A 9,952-nucleotide genomic window follows, 5' to 3' on the forward strand; every position below is an offset into this window, starting at 1 on the left:
TAGCTTTACAGATGTCTCGGCGTACGGATAACAAGTCTAAATCAATAAGTTTACAGCGCCACTATAGCTGGGAAGGTTGTTGGGATCCCTCCAAGGAAGACTGCGAAGTGCAAACCGAATAAATTTATGCTGAAGAGCTTCTATGCGTTGGATGTCGAGTTGATAATAGGGAGCCCAGACGACTGCAGCATATTCGAGTATAGAGCGAACCAGTGCAATGCTTTAAGACAATATATGTTATTAAGGTTCTTTGTAATGCGAAAAATGAAGCCTAGCATCTTGGAAGACTTAGAGATCGTATATTCTACGTGATTCTTAAAATTAAGTTTTGAATCCAACAGAGCTCCTAAATCCTTGACAGTCGATTCTCGTTTGAGAATAGTCTGGGAAATGGTATAGTCGAATACATCTACTGTGCGTTTACGTGAGAAAGAAATCACGGAACATTTTGAAGCGTTCAGGGCCATTGTATTGAGGTTGCACCAACTGGAGAGATATCTAACTGTTTCTGCAGGAATCTGGCATCTTCCATGTCTTGAATAGGATGACACAATTTAAAATCGTCGGCGAATGATAGTAAAAACATTGCAGCGCAAGGTTCAAATCATTGAAATACAGCAAAAATAAAAAGGGTCCGATTGACTACCTTGAGTTAGTGACTACCGAGTTAGTAAGAAAGGGTGCAGCTGTGCAGTCACCGATTTTAACTATCATAGTACGGTTAATCAAATAAGACTGCAGCCAGTTCAAAAAAGGACCGCTAAATCCAAGTCTTTCTAGTTTTGCAATAGCTATTTGGTGATTTATTTTATCAAAAGCAGCGGAGAAGTCAGTATATATAGCGTCAACCTGCTGTCGCGCCTGTAACGACTGAATGACATAGGAAGTATAACACACAAGATTCGTAGATGTAGATCGTTTTGGCATGAAACCGTGCTGAGTTGAAGATATATAATTAGAGCAATTGTGTATGATGAAATCCAAAACGACTAATTCAAAAAGCTTAGATACAGCACAAAAAGCGGCAATTCCTCTGTAATTCGATATTTCACATTTATTGCCTTTTTTAAATACGGGGAAGATGAATGATTTCTTCCATGGTTCGGGAAAAATTCCAGAGTATAAGGATGTATTAAATAGCATCACCAATGGGGCTAATAAACTTTCCGAACACTTTTTGAGCACTATAGACGGAATGCCATCAGGCCCAGCACTTGTTGATTTCTTCAGCTTATTGCACGCAGTTTTCATTTTATCCATTGTGACAACAGGATATGATCCAATAGGAGAGCGTAGTGGGACATTATTCGCAGCTTCAAGAATGTGATTATTAGTTAATGATTCTTCGCAAAAAACGCTGCTGAATTGTTTGCAAAAGAGATCACAAATATCGGACGTTGTTGATGCTTGAAGATTGCCAAGAGACATATGATTAGGCAGACCCGTTTCTTTTCTTTGATCATTTACGTGGTTAAAAACTTTTTAGGATGAGTTCTAAGATTGTTCTGGAGGCGACGGTGATAGGCATAGTGGAGCGCTTTATTTAATCGTTTGTAACGATTGTTATGAAACAGGTAATAAGATCTTAGTAGTACAGATGGATTTTTACTGTACTTTTTTAAAGCAGTTCGTTTGGCTCGTTTAAAACGTTTCAGAGTTTGGTTTGACCAGGGTGGATAACTAGATTTTTGTTGTAATTTCTTAGGTACAAATTGCTCGATAGCATCGGAAATGATCTGCGTCCAGAGAGAAACAGCAGAGTTACAATCGCAATTCGATAATAAGGAGTTCCAATCGAAAGCTAATAAATACCTATTCATTGCTTCAAAATTTCCATTTCTGTAGTCGTAAAAAATTGATTCAGAGACTTCGTTGAATACAACAGGCGTACATCCATGATTGGAAATATGGAGTGAGGGATGGTGATGGCAGGTTTTAACAAGCGGAGAAGGGGCAAGCATAACATATAATCTAATTCTGGTACCGGAAGTCAGATCAGAACAAAAATTTGGGACTGTAACATCTTTCATTTGAGTTAAGTTCTATATAACTTTAATTTAAATTTAAAATTTTAAACTATCTTTATCGTGTATTTCCGAATCCTAATAAAATTCAGGATTTTTCCATTAGACTCTAATTTGATGAACAACGAAGATGCTTGGATAGAAATATCATGAGGAGGCTAGGATTACATGTTCGATGTACGCAGTTTCTGCTCAGGGTGGTCGAAATGGTAAGCGCGTATGCACGGATTGCATAGGAACAAAGGTTCAAGTTATGCCTCTGGGCGTATTTTTTCCCTAGAATAAAATCTTCTTGTCACTTCTACCGCTCATGAATTGCAAATACTGATGCCCAATTTGATCGAAAATCGTTTAACAATCTTCGAAAAAATGTTCCGATAGAAAGAAGTGTGGCTTGTCGGTTAAATCATTCGATCTCCAGACCTGATTAATAGTAGCTTTCACAAGAGTCTTAGCTTCATCAAATCGGTCTCGCCATCTCTGAGATAATTGAGCGGAAAGGAAAGGTGCCTTTTGTCGGTAAAGTCATTTGTGCCATTATATCTTCGAAATCGAAGTGATAGCCACTAGCAATCGGTTCAGCCGTCTCCGAGAAACTTAAATGAGAGGGAAAAAGTGCATTTTGTCGATTACAATACTTATACCACTATATCTTTGTGAACTGAAGCGACAACTGTTCGATATTCGACTTTGATTCACTATTCAAACAAACCTAAGCTTTAGAAAATCGGTTCAGCCATCTCTGAGATTATTAAGTACTTATTATTTTTATTTTCGGCACATATCACCCTAAAATTCCGGAACCGATACCGATCAACCACTTGAAAATCAAAAATCTGTTTAATCCATCTAGTAATATAATGATACCTTTCCCATATTACTGTGACCTGATATATGTACTATATAGCAATTTTATTGGAAATTATGACTGAAGTGTTTGATAAAGTCCAGCATACTGTTTGCTTTATTGATTGTTGTGTTATAATGTTCCACAAATGTTAGTTTAGAGTCCATGATTACACCTAAATCTCGCACAATTTTACTTTTTTCTACTATTTGATTTACTAAAAATATGTCTACAGAATGGGTTTCGTTTTTCCTACTGAAAGTTATTGAGTTGCATTTTTTTACATTGAGTTGAAGTAGACTCTTGCTGCACCAAATGTGGAAGAGATTGATTTCGTTCTGGAATATTCCAGCGTCGTTGATATTTTTAATTTCCATGAAGAGTTTCATGTCTTCTGCATATATAAGCACTTTTAGATTTTTGAGTATGCAGGAAATGTCGTTTATATTTAAAATGAAAAGAAGCGGCCCTAGGTGAGAGCTCTGAGGTACGACAGATGTTACATTAAATGGTACAGAGTTAATGTATTGGATGCGAACTACTTCTACACGATTCATTAAGTATGATTCAAGTCACTCCAAAAGGCTATGTTCTATGCCATATTTTGTAGTTTGTATAGATGTAATGGCGTGTAAGTACGGTCGAAAGCTTTACTAAAGTCGGTGTAAAGAGTTTCTACGTGGTTGCCAGCGTCCATTGCGTTCAGAGTGAATGTCACAAATTCAAGGAGATTTGTTGTAGTTGAGCGGTCTTTGAAAAAGCCATGCTGTTTGTTAGTTGTTACGTTCTTCAGTTTTTGAAAAAGTTTTTCGTTTACAATTTCATCAAATAATTTTGGAATGCAAGAGATAACGGCTATTTAAAAAAATAGATTTAAATATTGGTGCAAGAAAAGAAGATTTCCATGATTCAGGAAAAGTAGTGTGAGTTCTTCAGCAAGATTTTTTAAGAATATTGGTAATATACTGTCGAGCATACACTATACTAATAGAAACCGTTTTGGACCACGTTACAATGATATATTTCGTTTCTTACGTCATCGCTTTAGATAATGAGTTGAAATTCCAAAATCATTTTACCATAATATCTTTCATTTGAATCAGGGGTGGAAATAAGCAAGTTTTTTTTGATTCACAGTAAATAAAAATAGTTAGTATTATCTTTTCATATCACTTATTTATTGTAGATATCATAATGAATTTTGAAACGAATAATTTTTTGTCGGTTTTACCTAGAATTTAAAAATGTCTTCATCGTTATAAGTATCACTGTCTGATTCGGAATCAACATTTCAGTGAGTTCCGTTTTACAGTAAAAAAAAGCCTTGCTATTACATTCCATTTTTCGTGGAATTTGACCATCTGTTTCAACAGATTTCGAACCCGATTCTTAGTGTATAAAATCATTGCATAGCTGGATACTACTGACACTAAGAAGCCTTCCAGGCCGGGACTCGAACATTCGACAACTGGCTTGTAAGACCAGTGTCCTATGCATTGAACCGCCAACCCGAGGGTTTTGGAGCATACGACCACTATTTCCGGTACTTCTGGGATCTGGTATATCCTAAATCAATATATTTATACTAGATCTATCCAAATCTCTCTATATATTAATTTAGGGGTTAGCCAAATTTTGTGCTAGGACACATAACCGTTTTTATTATTTTTACGTTTCGTCTTTGACTCATCAGTTCAGAGCAGTTCAAATTGAACTGCTTAGTGCTAAACTTCTCTCTATATATTATTTTATGAAGGTCACATTCCGATTTTGTTCTAAAAATATGGTCCTGTGAAACCTATGGAGTAGAGGTTCGGCATAACCCCGGGCGCAAACAATACAGATATTTTCTATTGATATTCCGATTGATATACAAATTTTTGTCACCTAATCTAAAATTTCTTTGTTTCCAGATTACTAGATCACTACGATTAGATTCTTGCGTTGCTGCAGATGACAGGTAATTGTATAAATGGTGTTCGTTATGATTGTAGCGTGAAGACAGCAATCATAATAGGGCACGAGGTCCGTAATGTAATACGGGCATCGTAGATTGTAGAAGAGTGTGTTAAGTTTACGCCACATTGGTCAAAATTAGCACCTAGCCGCCTCAACACCAACAAGTTAGCTAAACTACTAGACTAAATCTACAAAATCACACAGACAATTATATATAGCTTTCGCTAGGGTTAAATCTTTTGAAAATGTTAAAATTGGTGTAGAAAAAACTCCCGCGCAAGAAGTAACCGATAAATTTGATGCAACTTCGAATTTTGTCTAAAAAGAGCTGCTGTGAAACGTACAATACACAGTTATTCATCATTTCTTGTGTTTTTCTCATGTATATGCACATATCTCTTCAAATCCCCGAGGATGTTTTTCCGCCGACCAACACATCAGTCAATCCTGTGCGATCTCCACCAGCCAAACCTTGGCAGAGGGTGGGAAGCCCAAATTATCCAATACATAGCTACCTCACCAGCTCACAGGGGTCCAATCCCGCCACTTCACCTGTCATATAGAATCAATCAATCACATTTATTAAACATTTAAGACTTTGTTCTCCCACAATCAAGTTTCGAAAGCCCGCACGAGTCCACTAGTTTCAAATACTTCTGATATTTCGTCAAATTTCGTGTTAAATGATTTAATCTATAAACAATAAGAAAAACGGACCACTCGATTCCTGATTTGCAGATTCTGGTTTTTCCCTAATTCAATCTCAGAAAGCAATACTCAATTTTCCAAATAAGTAAGTTATATTTATCACTCGGGAATTACTTTTGATAATCGTTTCGAATGTTTCCTTTGCCTTATTTAATACCATCTTACCTGATTGGAGTTACTTATCAATCCAACTTGATGCAGAGAAATTAATTAAGATTTTCGGATGCGATATTAATATTATACTATATTCGAATCAGGCCTCATGAACTAACATTCAGATTGAAGTTTACAATTTCTGGTCGGTAGCATTTATTACTTTTTGACATGAAGTCTAAGAAATGCTGACTAATAGTAAAATTCATTCTCACTCGAACGAAAACATAACTCAGAGTATCTTTGCTAACATCAGCATAGTCTGCTCGTAACCGACAAAGAGAGCTGTAAGTGCTATTCCGTTCATTGCAGTACGACGAACTTATTAAAACAATTTCTTTTAATTACTAACTCATAACCGCCGTAATTACGGAATCCTTTTTTATTTTACGAGTACGAGAATGAGGTAGTCGTTATCATATTCTGGGTGAGTGCCTTCACGATAAAGGCCAGCTCCTTTTTTTTCAATAACAATGGCTTCGTCAAAGAAGAAGAGGCTGGATATGACTACCAGGAGGCCTGTGACCTTTTTAGCGCATTTGAGCTGACTACTACAAGTTGTTGATTGTCGCAGTATTTTTAAAAGTAGATTTAAATAGAAAGCATATCTTGTATTGGTCATTGTATGCTCTTTCTACTACATAAATAATATTCAAAATATTTAGACATTTGTAATGGCGATCCTTTAACTGAGGTCTTGCTGAATTGAACGATGGAAAAAGCACACCACCAATCAGGATACACATTGAGAAACTTCTGTTCACATGAACGATGGAAAATCAGGCGCCCCTCGATGCAATTTTTCACATCCCTCTCGAAAAATAAATAAAGCTCAAGCATTGCATTTATTCTAGCAGCACGAGCAGTCTCCATTTCAAGTGGAATCAACCCCGTGTACGGTAGCTCGTGGAACGAAAAATACCACAAAGGATAAATTTCAAAGCAGATTATAATGAATGCATTAAAAAAATCGTTTGATATTCTCGATCGTTTTAATTGCGGTTGATGTGCATTTATGGAAGCGGAAGTATTGCTATTACGTGAAAAATTTTAGCATTTCTCAAGTATAGACAGTTTTTGCGATAATTTTGTTTCGATGCCCGATTTGGCTCTTACTAAATTTTAATTCATGCGTATATTACAATTTCATGGCCATGAAAATTTAATATGGCTGTGTGTTCACAAGTTCCTTTTCATGGCTCCCCGTGTGTCTGTGGTAACCTTTGGTTAACTGTTTCACCCGAATCGTAGTAAATCCTGATTTTACCACTTTTTCTCCTGGTTCGAAGATTTTAATGAACAATTGTAAATTAGGAAAACAACAAAAGTAGTTTTCTTCGCCGTCATTGAGTGGAAATTCAAAAAAGGAATATTGTTTTTTACCGTTTATTTATACCCGGTTTTAACCTAATTATGGTCGTTCACCGAGTAGACATATTGTTTCATTTCATTCATTTTTACATAAAGTGTGGTTCTTTTCAAGAAGACTCATCGAGCGGTAGTGAAGATCATTTAGGTGACGACACGACCAGACACTCCGAAGAAAAATTGAGATAAAAAGTGTCTGTGAGGGATTTACCGTCAGTCACCAAAAATATAGCAGCCCCTTGAAAACGATAAAAATAATCTTCTCGAGCAACACTGATTCACTTGCTACGAACTAGTAACCAAGGATTCAGAATAAATAAACAAATTATTCGAAGAAATTGTAGAACAGTTCGGTGATTCAAATTTCGTGCCCTCAGTCCCACTTTTTAAGAGCAGATAAGGGAAGTGGAACATTCAAATCGCCATCATCGGTGCTTGCAATAATTAAGGTAAGTGACTAAATCTTATTTGTCAGATAACACGTATTTTATTCTTTGCAGTTCGCCGTCTTCATAAATGCTCCTAGAGTTGGACATGAACAGTCAACAAGGTCTATATACTATTCCCTAGGAAACCATTTGCCAGAATTCATTCCCAAGTATAATTTAGTCCAGCACAGATCTCCTATCAATAAATAAATGAGTAAAAATAAATATTTGTAAAATAAAAACGAATAATTAATATCGATTCTCATCAAAAATAGGTCTCGGTTTGACGATGGTTCCATAAATTCTGTACATTCTTTCCACCACTGGCGCTGGTTAGACGCAAATTCCACACCTCTCGGGAGGGGGCCTCAAAAAGGTGGGTACGGTGAGTAGTATTATCCATCCGAAAATTTCGAAGGATGGTAATTACCCACCTGAAATTTTGAGCGGAAACAATAGTAATATTGGCAATATTATTTATAATAACGATAATTTTTTTCTACTCCGGAATGAAAAATGTTATCGTTCAAAAACTGTTATGTCGTATTTAAATGCCAGTTCCGTTAGATTAGGGTAATACTTCAAAATAGTAGGTTGTTCCCATCTGTGCGTAAAATTACCCTCCTGGGCTTACCATATTTTGGTCAACTTCTTCCCATAAAAGTTCAAAGTGGCCTGGCGATTCTGATGGGCATTCCATGAGTTTGAACGATGGTCATTCCATGAGTTTGAAAGTGTTGCTTATTTAAAATCGTGCAGCTGTTTTTTTCAAAATTATGACGTCATTACCTTGCTGCAACACAACCCTAATCGATAGCGCTTCGCTGAAATATCCGGTGAAGTCAAAGTTCGTATACGACTCGGTGCACGAACGTTAATTTGTAACATTGTACACTGTATTTCTAAACAATGAATAGAAGGGAATATAAAGTAAACGTTTATTTCATACAAATACATACATTAAACTATCTGGGGGAGAACGATATTTATAGTGACCAATCAAAACAAAACGATTTTGCAGGATAGTATATCCGATAATTTCTAGATCAGTTGGACATTCCTACAAATAGATTTCTATTAGTCTATCATCATTTCTCGTTAGTACTTGCAACTTACTGCACAAAGAGATTATTCACTCGAGGAATTTTAATTTTTCCTTAGAAATACCCGTTTTCCCATTTGCTTTGTTTACAATTCTCAAGTCTTCACTAAGCAGTAACCAAGGTTATGGTAACTGTTATTTAAAATCAATAATTTATCAACTTGTGTTGCCAGTTTCAAAATTGTTTCCATCAATTTCGTTTTGACATTACCAGTTACTGAGGGGTAGTTAAATTTGCGATACAGTTTTGGTAGACGAGTGGCAGGTCGACGACACGACCAGGCACTCCGAAGAAAAATCAGCATTAAAACTGTGCACTAACGATTCACCGCCAGTTACCACAAATCTAGCGACCCCTTGTAAATGATAAAAAAAATCTTCTTGAGCAACACTGTTTAAGTTGCTATGGACTAGTTACCAAGGAACCATAAAACAAATAAACATGTTTTGAAAGCGGTGGAATAATTCTATTAGTGTTAAACTTTGTCCAAATTAAGCAGAAATGCATTTAAATGAACTCGATTTTCGGAATTTAATCGAAACTATGGATGAAACCAACGAACGAGGACAATGATCCAGCGATTCATCCGTACATTTCAACTGCTAGCTTTTCTGGGCAGTAGGATTCGGTGTAATATGCCGGTGTCAAAATTGTTTTGTGTCGGTTGATTGCGCAGCAATGGCAACAGTATTTCACCTTGTTGGCCACTATTCGAGGATTACTAGTGGAATTCCACAAAGAAATCATTTTACCGTACGTTATGCAGGTACCGCAGAGCACTACCCAAGTAACCATATGCATTATATCACTACACATTTACAACTCTATTTCTACATTGTTAATGTATAATTACACTAATCCTACATACTTTAAAGCAATGTGCATTAAATTTGCATTCAAAATGTAACTGAGCATAATTTTACAACAACCTTCCGCTGTGCTATATATCGACATTCAATACTATATTTTGGAGCAACGAAACTTTAATAATAACTATAAGAGTAATAATCCTATAAGAGTTTAATAAAGGCCCTTTTCCGCTTTATAATAACATTGTGAAAACATGTACAACTCCGCTGCATTTAATCAAATTTTACGCGAATTTTGAAAGCTGAATTAATGTAAAATTATAATGCGTCGTGTTTACTTGGGTAGCCTCGCTCAGCTCGTTGTCGGTCATTTCCATGTCTTCCTTCTCACACAACGGTTTCAAGTCAAGACCTGAATTTTTAACTTGGCTTTATAAAAGACATAACTCATACTCCTTAATTTTTACATTCCGCTCGAGTCAGGTAAATCCATTAAAATGTTCCGTAATATCATAACCGATCTGAAATTTATTTTGTTTACATTCATCTTGCC

At 36.1% G+C, this 9,952-nt stretch overlaps 1 long non-coding RNA gene across 1 annotated transcript; it reads left to right on the plus strand.

Moving 5' to 3' along the window:
• Positions 1-7,277: 7,277 nt before the first annotated feature.
• LOC131438571 (uncharacterized) lies at positions 7,278-7,989 on the plus strand. The gene is made up of 3 exons (XR_009230955.1): positions 7,278-7,508; positions 7,560-7,701; positions 7,763-7,989. It is a non-coding gene; the product is annotated as an uncharacterized LOC131438571 (long non-coding RNA).
• The last annotated feature ends 1,963 nt before the right edge of the window (positions 7,990-9,952 follow it).

Source organism: Malaya genurostris, chromosome 3, assembly GCF_030247185.1.
Source record: "Malaya genurostris strain Urasoe2022 chromosome 3, Malgen_1.1, whole genome shotgun sequence".
Classification (NCBI taxonomy): Eukaryota; Metazoa; Arthropoda; class Insecta; order Diptera; family Culicidae; genus Malaya; species Malaya genurostris.